This window comes from Panulirus ornatus, chromosome 57, assembly GCF_036320965.1.
Source record: "Panulirus ornatus isolate Po-2019 chromosome 57, ASM3632096v1, whole genome shotgun sequence".
Taxonomy (NCBI): Eukaryota; Metazoa; Arthropoda; class Malacostraca; order Decapoda; family Palinuridae; genus Panulirus; species Panulirus ornatus.
The window spans coordinates 2,850,972-2,866,972 of NC_092280.1; the positions used below are offsets into that span (position 1 = coordinate 2,850,972).

A 16,001-nucleotide genomic window follows, 5' to 3' on the forward strand; every position below is an offset into this window, starting at 1 on the left:
TGTGTCAGCCACTATAAGCCTCCAAGTCTCATAAGATCAGATATTAAAAGGCTTTTTCTTTTTTACTTTTATCTCCAACGTCATCACATTAAGCCTCTATGTCACCAGTATCAAATATCATAAGACTTTCCGTCTTTAAGATCAGATGTTATAAGCCTTCGTGTCTCCAACACAAGTTACTATAAGACTTTACGTCTGTGAGGTCAGCCACTGTAAGACTTCACGTATCTATACAGATAGAATCCAGTATCCTGACAATACGACCCTTGGGCACGACGGTACGACCTTTGGGCACGATGGACCACTCAAGGGTCGTACCTTCGTGCTCAAGGGTCGTACCGTCGTGTTCAAGGGTCGTACTGTCGTGTTCAAGGGTCGTACCGTCGTGTTCAAGGGTCGTACCGTCATGTTCAAGGGTCGTACCGTCGTGCTCAAGGGTCGTACCGTCGTGCTATTACCGTGAGTCTTTCATTTCATTTACTCATTTATCTAAGACACTAAGAAATAGCATGAATTTGCATAACTTTGCAAATGATAAGCATTAGAACCTATATAGTCATTTGGACGTTTATAGACATAAAATCTTTTCTCAAACTTCGTTTTCTATGAGAGATAATATGAGGGATATCTATGTTATTCTGTGATGATTTCGAGGTGTCTGGTTGGTCAGGCCTTCCCCTAGAGGGCTCGGCTTCAGTTCCCTTTCATCTGCCACTCCAGCTCATCAAGCCCTCATTCTACTGCCTCAATCTCCACTCTTCGCTTGCACAAACAACCACTCGAATCCCCCACAACCAAATACCCTTGACGCTCAAGCACCAATATCTGATTGCCCTTGAGCGCCACTCCACCCTCGGACGTCGGGGAATAAGATAGTGAGGAAGGATTGGTGAAGGTGAAGTGGGTGTGAACGACGTGGGTGAAGGTGACGCTCACGAGGGAGATATGGAGTCATTTGCCATGGGGGCGTGGATACAGAGGGGGGTTGACGTGGGAGAGAGTGGATGAGACGTCTTGATGTGGGCGTGGGGATTAAGGTTTTCACGGGGGATGGGGAAAGACCATGGGTGTAACGTGGGCGTGGGCGTGACACAAGGGTGGGTCAGGCAAGGTGAGCGTGACAGATCTCATCATCATTAGTATTGAGGTTGTACTGGGAGTTACAGGGGCAGGTAGAGGTCGTCTGTCATGCTGGCAAGAGTTCCAGTCCTGTGGGAAGGTCGACCAAACACTAAGGAGATTTCACCAGTGATGCGCGGTAAGGAAATTTCCCCAGAGGGACGCGCGACCGTCTCATCCTCCACTGAACATTTCCTCGAGCATTTACATATGCGTTTCCAAGACAGACTTTATTCCTTTCTGGCGGGATCTTCGTGTTTGTAATCCCAAGGGGAAGGAAGAGCTATAACCTTTTAATTCGTGTAGTTTACCTGTGTGTTTATACTGCTACGAGATGTCATTGTCTCCCATATATTCCTTGAGCAGAAGTTGTGTCAGTGTGCGACAGTTCCTGCCTCTTATGGAGTTTGTGAGCAAGAATTTCTAGGATCCTCTTATACTCCTAAAGTATTGTTATAGGATATCTCAAACGAGATGGAACCTTTAAGAATAAATTGCAAAGGTTTGCGTGAGGTTTATTTCTATAGAATGTAACAAGATCAAATTTCTGTGAGCATGATTTTCTTAATTTGCATTTCTTCGGCAAAACCTTCGTTTTACAATTTAGGTCAATAGATTCTCTTGTTATTTTTTCCCCTTAAGTATCGTTTTAGCTTATTAAAGCAAAGCACTCTATAATGCTTCAAACTCTTTTTTTAAAGCCAAACAGCGCATCTGACACTCTTATATATACGAAGACTATCAGTCACAAGCCTTTCCATTTACCCTCCTCACATAAGGCAGACATCAACCAAGAGTTTCGTCATGAGGCAGGATCATAATCTCGCTCGTATTTCAAAAAGTTTTATGGACATTATATCATCTCCAGAGCGGCTGAGATGCGTCGTCTGTTTCCTGGAAGAGACTGGAACTCGTCCTCTGCCCAATTGCTCTCCTCTCGTCTTTCTTTCCTCTAAGTCCAGATTTATCCTAAGGGAGTCTGGAATATTCATTAACCTTCCGGATCCAAAGAATCTGAGATGTATTACAAGCTTCACGTTAAACCTTCAGGGAGTCTGGAATGTATCATAAGCTTCCAGTTATGCCTCCATAGAGTCTGGAATGCTTCATAAGCTTCAGGTTATGCATCCAGGGAGTCTGGAATGTACTGTAAGCTTCATTTATAACCTCAGGAAGTCTGGAATGTATCATACGCCGTACGTTATGCCTCCACAGAGTTTGGAATTTATTATAATCCTTATGCCTCTAGAGGATCTCGAATGAATCATAAGCCTTACGTTATGCCTTCAGAAAGTCTGGAATGTATCATAAGCCTCAAGTTATACCTCTACGGGGTCTGGAATGTATTAGATGCCTTAAGGTATGCCTCTAGAGGGTCTGGAATGTATTATATGCCTTCCGTTATACCTGCAGGAAGTCTGAAATGTATGATAAGCCTAAGGTTATGCTTCCAGAAAGTCTGGAATACATCATGAACCACAAGTTATACCCCTAGAGGGTCTGGAATGTATTATCCTCACGTTGTGTCTTCAAGGGGTTTGGAATGTATCATAAGCTTCAATATATATATCAGTTTATTCTTCAGTGGTGGAACTGCACCTCAGTGGCTTTTATCTGGATACTCGAAGATCTTCATAAAATCCCTTATATCGAGATATGATGAAATTCAGCAGTTTTATTATAAGATGTTTTGTGTGTGTTGTTGTGTCTTAGGGGAAATATTCACTTAAGTTATAAAGATCAAACACACTTAGATCATCCATTCCTCCGTGCACTTATATTTCTGTTTACTTACAGAACTGTAGCCTTAGACCATCTTGATTAAGTATAAGTAATCACTTAAATGTTTACTTGGCAATTTCTCTCTGGCCAATAGATTAAGCAAGGCCTTTGCGTATACGCATATGAAACTGACTCTTGATGCTATCACTTAATTCTGAATATATGGATTTAGTTCAGTAATGAACGATGAACAATGTACATCATACGATTCCTTCTCGCGTGGTATATAACGAGGCATTGAAAATACTCCCGTGGAAGACCGTGCCATCGTTTGTTATCCGGAGTTAATGAAAATGCCATTAATTAAACTGAGAAATTTAATTACGTTCAAAGGCAACACCACCGGAGTAAGAAAACGACAAAGAATTTGGTGGGATTTTGGGGGTGGAGGAGGGTATTTCCGAGTTGCACTTGGGTAAACATTTAATCCATTGCCTCTCTCTCTCTCTCTCTCTCTCTCTCTCTCTCTCTCTCTCTCTCTCTCTCTCTCTCTCTCTCTCTCTCTCTCTCTCTCTCTGCCAATTTCTGGACTTCAGTGACAAACGACTGAAAGTCTCAGATTGGGGGGGTAGGGGAACGTAGACGCCTTTAACGATCATAAATGCGATCAATATCGTAAATACAAGAAAGTGGTGAATGAGAGAAGATAAACAGAGAGAGACATTTAGAGAAAGAAAATGGGACTTGAAGATAAACTCTAGCCATAGAAAACCTACCCACAACAAACCCCAACCATAGCAAACCTTCAACCTCACAAACCTCAACCACACAAACCTCCAACCACAACAAACCTCAACCACACAAACCTCCAACCACAACAAACCTCAACCACACAAACCTCCAACCTCACAAACCTCCAACCACAACAAAACCCCAACCACAACAAACCACAACCACAACAAACCACAACCACACAAAACCCCAGATAAAACATACCCCAGATAAAACAAACCCCAGAGGCAGAACACAGAGTAAAATTCCTCCAAACCTATTGCATATATACTCCGGCATCTTTGTAAATGAAATACGTAACTCCGAAATTGAAATCTTGAGTCAAGCTGACAATGGCAAGGAAAAGATTGTGTGAGTTCCCGAATATCTTGATGTATTCTAAGTCTTTACCTCCAGTAAATATCGGGCTGTATTGTGTCTTATCGAATGGGGCATTGGTGTACACATTGATGTTATTGCTTCATCCAAGCGAGAGAGAGAGAGAGAGAGAGAGAGAGAGAGAGAGAGAGAGAGAGAGAGAGAGAGAGAGAGAGAGAGAGGGTACGAAATGATATACTGGAAGAACAGTGACTGTAAAAGAAAACAGACTGAAAAGAAAGATAAGAAAGAGATGGAGAAATGGTAGAGGAAAATATCATAGCAAAGAGAAAAAGGGGAAGAAAGACGTATCAGGAAAAAAAGGAAAAATAAAGAGTAGAGAATGTAAAACAATCATTAAAGAAGACAAGAAAAATGGAATGAATACCTGGCTCAGTCTAGACATATATTTATATAATGTTAATGAGATGTACTTGATTAGGGCCCCAGCTGCCCGTGCCGTCTCAGCTAACATAAAAAAAAAATGATGTGTATGTATGTACGTCCATCTTAATGGTCACTATTGAGGCATCACCTGTTTGATCTGTCAGCGATCATTCCATTTTTACAGAGCGAGTGAAAAAGTTGCGATAAAAGTAGTCAAAATAGACTCAGAGATTTCCGGAATATACAGGAACATATGAGGCGTCCATGGTTTAAAAGCTGCCCTCAAAAGAAAAAAAATAATCATTTACCATTGGAAAGAAAGGTATGGAAGACTGTGAAATATTACCACGAAATCGAAAGGTTAGGCAAGCGAAAATGTCATGAAGTCTCTGGCATATGAAGTGTTGAAGTTAAACCACACAATAGTCTGCGGGGTTTAGCTGTGGATGGTGAGCTGTGGTTTCGGTGCATCATTATTATTATCATTATCATTATTATTATTGATTAAACCGTCTGATCTGCGGTCTGCCTCACCAGAATGACTTTTGATCCCAGTCTTGACACAGTCTGTTTGGGAGATACAGGTGAAGTCCTCCATTCCTTGACTTAGTGACGCTAACATATAATCCAGCTGGGAATATCTCATCAGGCTAAGTGTCTGCCTTTCTTCCTTGCCCTCGAGAATGTTGCTCAGCAGACGACAAGACCCCCAGGAAGCCGGTCTTGATTAGAATTAGTCTTTACGAAATTATTTCCATTGCGTCTTTTGTATCTTGGAATCTACTTATGTAAATTCATTTCTGTTCTTCTCGTATCAGTCCTCCTTCTCGGCCTCAGGGACGTAGCGTCAGGAAATGACAAATGAACCATCGACAAAAGTCTTCGCTGAGCTTCTCTTTCAGTTACACCTTCAGAAAGTTAAGGTCCTGAACCCAGCACTGACTAGGCTGTAAGTCCCTGGTGATGGTTCTGTATCCATAAAACTGGGTTGTAAGTCCCTGGTGATGGTTCTGTATCCTCAGGAACTGGGTTATAAGTCCCTGGTGATGGTTCTGTATCCATAGGAAACGAAAGGGGCGATAGATCAAGGAGAGACAGTTGAGTGTTTGTGTCACTTCATCAAGGAAAAGGCATTTCCTTCACGACCGCTTCCTCAGCCACAGCAATATGTATTGCAGCCTCGGGCGCAGGTAGAAGGGCTTGCCATACCCATCTGTTGATGTGTTGTTATCCTGCAGACTTTCCCTGGATTTTATTCATCCTTTTCTTCCTGATAACACGTCCTTCCGTCAAACCTAACCTTACCTAACCACGTAACGCAGTCAAAATTAACCCTAAAATCTGACCTGACATAGTTAACTACCTAATCTACCTATTCTAATCTATTAACTTTATCACTTAGGTTTAAATTCTAGTTAACCCTAATCGCCTAACCTTAGAAAATTACCTAATCTACCCTAATTACTTAAACTGATCGTTCTTAATCACCTAATCCAACCTAGCCTGATCGCCCAGCCGAATCTCACTTGAATATAATCATCTAAGATAACTTAATCCCAAAGCCAACTCATTCTTCAGGTTGGTCGCATAAATTACGTTAATCATCAAACGCTGAACTTCATCAAAAGTCGTCGTAACCATCTCACACGGGGCTGCGTAAACCTGTGGAGGTGATGGTTGCGTGGATGGCAACACTGACGCAATCAAAGAAAATGGGAGATAGAATTGGAGCAACCAGAGAAAACGATAGGTGAAACTAAAGCAAAGTAAAGTGTAATATGTCTCTCAACGTTCGAACTGCAGAGTCAGGAAGTGTACCACAGGTCCAGAGGCAATTATATAGGGAGATAAAAGAAGAACCCAGCGAGGGGTCAAGACTTGTGGCCAACAGCAGAGAATAATTGGATGGCTATCTATCCTAGAGTCTTGTCTCGTTACCATTGTGTCAAAACTCGTATTATTGTTCCACCTTTCAAACCTTTCCCCTGATCACGAACTCTACGGGGGTGCCTTGGGGCCTGTCTCCCCGGAGAATTCTGAGAATTTAGGGTGACTAAGACATTTCCTGCTCTCTGTACGTTACTGTATGACGGTCGAGAATAGCGCGTCTTTCCTTCATAGTCGGAGCCTTACGCTCCTAGGCGTATAGGGCGTATTTACCTTCCTACGCCTCAGGTACGCCTTTTTGTGGAGCTTCCGCAACACTCAGGGAGCCAGCCACGTCCATCATATGGAACCATAGATCACGGAGTGTGGTGATGGTGTGTGTGTGTGTGTGTGTGTGTGTGTGTGTGTGTCAGTGTGAAGTGAGTGAAGATGATGTAAAGATGTGTTCAGCGTCATCAGTACAGAACTTGCATTCTGGACATGAGGGGTTTTGTGATGTTGCACCGATGTTTTGAATACTGTGGAGGTGGCTGGTATATAGTGGCATTGTCATACAATCCCCAGGACCCCATTTTCTGAAGGGCCTCCCATGGTTTCAGTGAGTCTGTATTACCGCCGTCAACAAGCGACATTGTAGCCACGCCAAAGTGACTTTTCACTCGCGGCGTCGCTCCAAGCAGGTCGAATATGGTAACACCTGTTTGTGTGTGTGTGTGTGTGTGTGTGTGTGTGTGTTACTGGGAGTTTCACACTCATGTAGCCCTGTCTCTTATGTTTTAGTCTTTTATGTACTTTTATACATGTCGCTACATCAGTGACACTCTCCTTACGTCGTCTGCCTACATCCTTCGTCATGCAAGAGCATTAAACCACACACGTCTTGCAAAATCGATAAATTTCTGATATTACGATAAATATTTAAAGTAAATATAAGAATTCTTGTCTATTTCGTCTGTTTATCATTTTTTATACACCAAGGTAGTTTTAGATTACTCACAAATGGGGAACTTATTCCAATACTTGCCGATGTTTTCCACAGTCCTCTTTAATCAGTGATAAGATCCAAGTCTACAGTTGCAGGCCTTATCAGTGATCAAGTCTAGAGCTGCAGGTCTTATCAGTAACCAAGCCTTTTACACCCAGGCTCCTTCCTTGTCCCTTCAAGTCTATAACTCAGATCCTTATCTTTGCCTCCTCCTACCGCCACCTGGCCACCGTCTCTCTTCTGTTCCTTCTTTGTTAACACTCAATCGCTATCCTCGCTGTGGCCTCCACTTGGCACCACTACACTCCAACATTTGGCACCACTACACCCCAACATTAGGCACCTGTACACTCCAATAATTGGCACCAGTACACTCCACCATTTGGCACTAGTATACCCCAACAATTGGAACCAGTGTACTCCAATATTTGGCACCAGTATACTCCAACACTGGCACCAATACAATCCAGTACACCCATCTAGTACGCCCTTCCCTGTCATTTCCCTTCAGCCCTGCTGAACAAGACATCATCCCTCACTTCATACACCACGACCTACCACACTCATGGCTTCAGAAACGCTTCTGTTCCTCTCACACGCCTTATCTATATCAAACACAAACAAGTTCAGGTGTTACGGAGCGCCTTGTCTGTGTTGTTCCTAGTGTTACTGGTTACGTGGAGCAATTGTGAGTGAGAACTGTTACTGAGCGTGACTTGAGCTACTGTGATCTGCTGTAAACCATTTCTGTAATGTGGAATTGAATATTGATGGGGGAAAAACATTCGGGTAGAAGGTTTTCTAAATATCTATATTGTTCAGGACTATAAAGATTTAATATCTGGGGACTTATAGATGATTGTGACAAGCATACAACATAGATTTGAAAAAGGTATATCAAAGGATAGAACAAGTCTTCATTTACGATTGGATGATAGATGTAAATCCATTTACAGTCTCAGCTCTAACCCTGTGAATCTATTTACATTCTCAGCTCTACCTCTCCCTTCACCACATACCAAACCTGAGTCAACCAAGGAGCTTTATGCGTCGAATATACTCGATAATCAGCGTTATGGAATTACTGACGTGTGGGCACTGGTGTGTCGAAGGCTGGCTAAGTTACACCTATCATAAAACTGTTCCCGTCATAATGATATCCAAGCCACCGCGAGTTACGCTACACTTACTTGCTAGTAAATAAGGCAACACAATCGCGAGGCGTACGACCTCGTCCGGACACCAGTATATTGCTGACAAATATATCATACTTGTTCCCTCCCTCTCCTCCCCTCGCCTAAAGTGAGGCAAGGGAAAACGGGTCAGGCAACGGAGAGGGAGAGAGAAAGAGAGAGGAAACTCCATGTCTCAAAACAGCCTCTGGAAAAGAAAAAATCCTTTATTTTTACCCATTTATTACATTGTTCTCCATATCTTCGTCAGTTGGTAGCTGATAATCATATCCTCAATCGGCCTCTGATTGGGTCAGTGATCTGAATAGATAACCAGCCACTTCTGGCGTCGTTCAAGATGGGATTTTGACGTTTACTGAAATCTCAATCGCCGTAAAATGTTTATTACCAGATGAAGGGGTAATGAAAGTGTTATAATGAGACACTAACGGCGAAGATATAATGAGAGGATCGTAAAAGCTACTCCCTTATCCGCAGCCAATCGAGAGATCGAGGCCCTAAGTACAGAATGGATAGGCGATGCTCCGTACATTAAGATATGGATAGACAAAGAGTCCTACATACAACGAGATGGATAGTGGAAGGTGTGTAGAGAAGATAGACTGTCGAAGCTTCACCTACAAGAGGATAGAACCTCCAAGATTACTAAGGGTTTGGCAAGCTCACTCAAGTGTACGAAAGATTTATAAATATTATGTACAAAAAAAAGATGTATGTCGCTGCGTATAATGTACACTTTTCACCCTCCCAAGTCCCAGTTTTGATATGAATTCCGTATCAGAGAAATGATAGCTTCAGCCAGACCTTTACAACTTGTGTGACACAGAAACTCTAGGACACGGAAGTGCCACAGAACAGCATATAGAAATTCAAGAGGCAAGACGTGACATAGTCTGGTCTAATGTTAAGAGCAGTTGAATAACTGTTGGTTAAACTACAGCTAGTAGTTCCTGGTAGTAAAAATGCCACCTACTTAAACTAGTTTTATTAGTATTCTTCTCAGCCACGTTGGTTTTGAGTGCGAAAAATAGAGAGTAAACTCCTTCCAAGGCGCTAGACGAAACAGGCAAACTGCACCAAGCGTATTAGTCATCCAGCTACAGTTATGACATGTTTTATGAAGGCCAGAGTAACTGCTGGCGAGGAAGTATGACCATGTGCCGTCATTCGGGTTTAATTTTTATGTCTCCGGCATTAAACCGCGGGTTCCAGGGAGGCAAATGAGTGTCGTAAGCACTAGGCTAGGATCTCCAGAAGAGGCTGTGGGACCACTGGTGTAAAATTCGAACCCTCAACCCGACACACTTAACCCCCAACTTAAACGCCCTCAAGTGAATGGCTGCTTACGTCCTTTATGAATGACTTGGAAAATATTCTCTTTAGATTTTATAGAAATAGATTTCCCACTTGTTTCTGGTGCTCAAGTGGGTCTGTGTGTTCTAGATAGATAAGCAAGAGTGCTGCATCACCCTTCCATAGAGATGATTTAGAGACGAATCACAAACGACCCATCTTACTCACTGCGTCTCTGAGAGACATGTCTCTTACTCATTACCTGCGAGAGTCACTTTACGAAGGAGATTCCTCACTGCCGTGAATAACATGTTAATAAAGGCATTGTAACTGTGTGAGCATCATTACTATAACTCCACACTCACCGAGATCAAACCGAAGCACTGTTTCATTAAGTTACTCCTTGAATGCGAATAGAGAGAGATGTGTTTGCCACAGGGACGCAATATGAATCATGTTTAATCACAGGGTAAACAATAACTATATGAGAATCTGCTGTATACTGCGTTTACTGTTGGCTACCCGTCTGTATCACTGTAATAATCAGACATTATAGTATAGCTTAGCTGTCCTATGAATGATTAACTATTTACACAGAGGAATACTGAATAGTGAACACGATAGTGGAGAAATATGATAGTGAAGGGTGGAGGCATAAAAAGGAGATTGAGTTCTACACTCGTGGGGCCTATCTCTTGTACTGTCCAGGGAGGGAGTTCTACACTCGTGGGGCCCTATCTCTTGTACTGTACAGGGAGGGAGTTCTACACTCGTGGGGCCGCACCTCTTGTACTGTACGAGGAGGGGGTTCTACACTCGTGGGGCCACATTTCTTGTACTGTTCAGGGAGGGAGTTCTACACTCGTGGGGCCCTATCTCTTGTACTGTACAGGGAGGGAGTTCTACACTCGTGGGGCCTCACCTCTTATGCTGTATGGAGAGGGAGTTGTACACTCGTGGGGCCACATCTCTTGATCCTTTCCTACCATCACATAGCTTTTTGAAATGTTTGTCGTCTACATTCACAATTTCATCACAGTTTTTGCCATTCATCCACAGCCCTTATGATATGGAAATACTTCTCTACAGCTTTTCTTATAAGTTTATTGCTTAATTTCGTGTAATGGCCTCTGATTGTTCTTTAATATAATGGTCTCTAATTGTTCTGTCATGTTATGGCCACCGATTGTTCTTTCATGTTATGGTCTCTGGTTGTTCTCACATGTTATGGTCTCTGGTTGTTCTCACATGTTATGGCCTCTGATTGTTCTGTCTCTTCGTCTTATGAAGAACTATTCACTGTTGACATCATTAGATTGGTTTTAAAACTTATAGGTTGTGATCAGAACACTCCATCCTCCTCTCTCTTCCATACTGAACAACTTCTTGGCCTCTAACCTTTCACAGTTACTTCCAAATATTTAACCCAAAGAATCTCTCGCGAAATAAGATATTTACGTGAGCCAAAAATTCTACAAGAGTGATGAAAGGGGAAAGGGAGAAGCGTCCAGCTCTCCAGAGCCGTTTCAAATGTTCGCCTTAGCTGTTTACAAAAGCAGTTTACATAAAAGCAAGTCAGACACCAGTCATCTTCTCAGCTGGAGAGTCTGAGACATGACCCAGACCTGAAAAGTTAGGTCAGGCTCAGTGCTCTCAAACGCTCGTAATAACTTAAGTCCTGACCTCAAAAGCGAGCCTTGGGGGCTACAAGTGGCGGGACGTGTTGACGCCAAGACCACCAAAGAAAACACTATAAACATGTGGGAACAGATATAGACCTCTCTCTCTCTCTCTCTCTCTCTCTCTCTCTCTCTCTCTCTCTCTCTCTCTCTCTCTCTCTCTCTCTCTCTCTCTCTCTCTCTCTTATATATATATATATATATATATATATATATATATATATATATATATATATATATATATATATATATATATATATCCTGTGCAATGTTACGAAAGATCATTTGTGATTGTGTGTGAATCCAACACGAAAACGTTTGCTTGCAAGACAAAGCCTTCTAGGGTCGCCATATATTGATGCTAGGATTTGCCTCGAGGTTCTTGGGTCGTCTTGCCATAAGCCAAGCCTCTCAACTCAAGCTGCGGTGATTTAGAGAGTGGTGGTTGTGGTGGACCTCTGAGCTCACACACTCAAGGACAAGTGTTATCATAAGGGAAGCGTCAACACTCTCAGCTTCAACAGTCTTTTTTTTTTTTTTTTGCCACCTCGGAAGCAACAACACTGTGTCAGTACAGAGGACGTTGCTTGAAAGTAACGCATTTCTGAGAGGAGTTGATCCTCATGCTTGGGGCAGTATTCCCTTAGGGTCGTCTAGAATCCTTTAAGAAATGTTGTGTTGCAAATACATCTGTTTAGGGACAGTTCGTCTTGATCCACATCACGCCTGAGGCAACACGTCTTATCTACAGAGGCAGGTCACTCATGAAGAGGCACATCCCACCTACAGAGGCACAGCAGGGTAGTAAAGAAACAACTCATGAAGGGAAAAATAGTAGGTTAATGTTCCAAGAGATGTCCCGAATCATTGCATTCATTATGATGGCTAATAGGTTCTCACCAGTACCATTCCTGCATCTACTACTTCATTTGTTTACCTTAAAATCTAACTGGAAAACCTTTCTAGCTCTTGCTATCATCTATTTCACTTCAGACATCTTGAAACACTTCTTTATCCGGGCACTATAGATATACCGGTTTAAATGTTTTCCTTTTATCTCTGTCTTTTCGCTAATTTCCCCATCCATGCCAACCCAAGAATCTTCATTTTCTAATTAGTCTCCTTTCAATTTTCATATAAACTTCAGGAAGTCCCCCAGCAAGTCTCAGGGTCTAATGAAGTTGCCATAAGTTAATTAATTACCCAGTAAATATGATTAAAAAAAAAATTTCCCCGGGAGTCTCCGATAACCCAGAAGTCAAGTGTGTTCACCGAAGCCTCGCATAATAACGCGAGAATAACAGAAGAGCCAGGGATCTGCAGGCCGCCATCCTGGCCACAGCAACTCCATTTCCCGTAGTGGAGAGAGAGAGAGAGAGAGAGAGAGAGAGAGAGAGAGAGAGAGAGAGAGAGAGAGAGAAGGAAGCCATACCAACTCTACCGTTATTCCTCTGTTGTTGGTCGCCCGCTGTGCCCTTCTGTTTATGACACCAACAAAGACGTTTCTGTATCAGAACTCCAGTGTATTATCTGGCGTGTTGATGGAACCCCCTCAGTTTGGACGTTTATGTGTAAAATGAGGGTTTTTTTTGTGGGATCTTGTGCCTGTTTCACTTCTCATTCAACACACACACACACACACACACACACACACACACACACACACGGATAAATAGAAAGATAGATAGATAATCCATGGGGATATGGGAGAAAGAATACCGCCCACGTATTTCATGCGCGTTGTAGAAGGCGACTAAAAGGGGCGGGAGCGGATAGGGAGCTAGCTTAGCAATCCTCCCCTCCTGTATTCATTCCCAAAAGAAGCAACAGACTGATCACCCAAGTGTGGATTTCTTTGCATCTGATATAAAGCATATTCATTTGTTCCTGACGCTCCCCCCTCGCTCACTTGGGAAATTGCAAACACGTATGAGAGAAAAGAAAAAAAAATATATATAATATATATATATATATATATATATATATATATATATATATATATATATAGTTTCAGAGATATTGTTATGTAAATTAAGCACTGTACCTTTCATGAGATAGCTCGACATATGTTACGAACACAAACTACAAATGTCAAAGGTTATTTCTTTGGTAAACAATATCCTGTAATCATAGCTTAGTCATAATCTCATCCCAAGATCCATTTACAGGATTACACGTGTAGCATTTTAATCACCCGTTGCGTCTCATTTTTCGTAGAGGGATTCAGAGAATGTATAATACTAGTGTGAAATATACAAGAACTTGAAGCTACTGAGACGGTATGTGCTTCTGGAACATAAGCATGAGAAGAGAGTGGGGGTCCTGGTCTTGTGATCCTACTGCAGGAGGGAGGGAGAAGGCGTTGGTGAGGTCCCCTGACTGTGTGCCCCAGGAGGAAGGGTTGGGGTGGGGGGTGTTGTCGAGGTGATGGTTATGTTGCTGCAGGTTGTAAGTCCCGCGATCGCCTGTAGGAGGTAGGGCGCGTTGCTGAGATCCCTGTGGTGCCGCTGCAGGAGTGAGGAGGTGTTGGTAGGGCGCCCCGTTATTCCTGTAGGAGGGTCAAGGTCGGGGTTGTTTTCATCAGACGGAGGCGTGTGTCATTATGGCCATATATACCGAAGGACGCTGGTATATAAAGCCCGTCAATCAATTCATTGCCACCTTCGGGTAATACCTACGGCTTGTAGGTCACCAACGCCATCTAGATATGCGAAAATAAACTATGATTGTAAATGCCTGACTGCCGCCATGTCAGGAGCCCTTATGTCAATCATGATAATGGACGATGGAGCGACGCGCTTTTTGCGTTGCCTTCTCAGACTTAACATTTTCGTAAAGCAGGAAGAAGAGGAAGAAAAGAGGAGAGATAATGGAAGTGCTTCTGATATATTGATCCAGAGTAAATGAGCCACTTTTTATTGATATGGCGAGTTTAAAAATGCTTGAACTGTTCATTGAAATACGTCATTCACCAACATTTTCATTACACTATTAACAAGTATTTCCACTCACCATTGGCAAGTATTTCAATTATACCATAGACAAGCATTTCCACTATACACTCTACCATCTCTCCTAATGTGCTGTGAACGGGTGCTATCATAATACCATGAGCAAAGACTGCCATTATACCATTATCAAACACTTCAGGCAGATGATAAGCACTTCCATTACACCAATAACAAGCACTTCCCTAACACTATTAACAAGTAATATATAGTATCTATGACAATGAGACGGAAGCAGATAAGACAGATGTGTGATAGGAATGATATGGACACTGAAAGTATTATCTAGATCCTTTATGATAACCAGTCACTTTCCTTCCTTGGGTAACAATACTCTACTTTAATGATCCTAAAGATTCACTCTATAATCTTGAAAATTCCTTAAACTCAATAGTATTAGTATTCAGCCATCATATCTTCTCAATAATTCTTCATGGCATAAGAAACCTGTTCACTTTATCCTTTCCAAATATATCAATATTTCTATATAAATTTACTTGAAAAATATTCATTCAAATCACCTAACATAAATCCACCCAGAAATGAGATAAGAGAAAGAATATAATGATCGTGATTCACAAACTAGATTTTCGAAAAGCAATGAAGATTTTGCAATTAAGTCTTGGACTTTGCCTTGATGAGTACAAAAGAAGAAACAGGGGCAGAGCACCTGGCTCCTCTCCTTGGTGGCAGGTTTTTGCACCATCATAAAAGGAATTCTAATTTGCATGATTTTTGTATCATTCTGAAAGGAATTCTAATTAGCATGAATTTTGTACCATGTAAAAGGAATTCTAAATTACTCGATTTTTAGCCGTCATTTTTACCTCCTTTCATCCAATCTAACCAAACACAGTCTAATCATTAGACCAGCTCGACTATCTAACGTAGGTTAGGCTAATTCGAGCCCTCCTCACCTAACTAACCTTGAACTTAACCAACCATATTGTATAGAAAAGTTCTGATGCTCTACTGCTGCTCTAAAGCCAAGATCATCCCCACTAAGTTAATTCTTTCATCACAATTTATCATAGGTTGGGTTCTTCAGTATACTTCTTTTTTTTAATTTCCATTGACACGTCAATTTGTAATCTGCAATATTCTAAGAGGAAACCCAAGAAATCCAAAATTCTCATCTTTTGTTCCTTCCATTTCAGAATTTCATTCATAAGTCTATTTTTCACTTACTCCCACCAATTTGCTTGACAGAAGGCAAATATTCTTCATATATTATCCCCTTACGATTAGACCTAGGTATATCACACCCAATGCTTTCTTCCCATTCTGTACATCCCACATATACCTCTAAGCATAATCAGAATCCTTAACTATATAATCCTATTTCAATAACTAATTTCTCACTTCAATTAGTCTCCATTTTCAATGACCAAATTTATCAAAAGCTGATGTCCTCTTCAAATTATTATCCTCCTGTACATCACATATACATGTTCTAAACGTAGATTTGACTGGGATCTACCAGAATTTCAACATCCCTTTTTCTCTTGTGTAACAAGTATAACTCCTGCGGGTCCTATGGATATCACTTTCCCTTTGCTGTATCAACGAAATGTGGTTT

General features: G+C 41.8%; 1 protein-coding gene across 1 annotated transcript in view; it reads left to right on the plus strand.

The window, feature by feature from the left end:
- Nucleotides 1–16,001, plus strand: part of NC2alpha (negative cofactor 2 alpha) — a 347,119-nt gene that overhangs the window by 266,689 nt on the left and 64,429 nt on the right. The gene's annotated exons all lie outside the window — the stretch shown is intronic.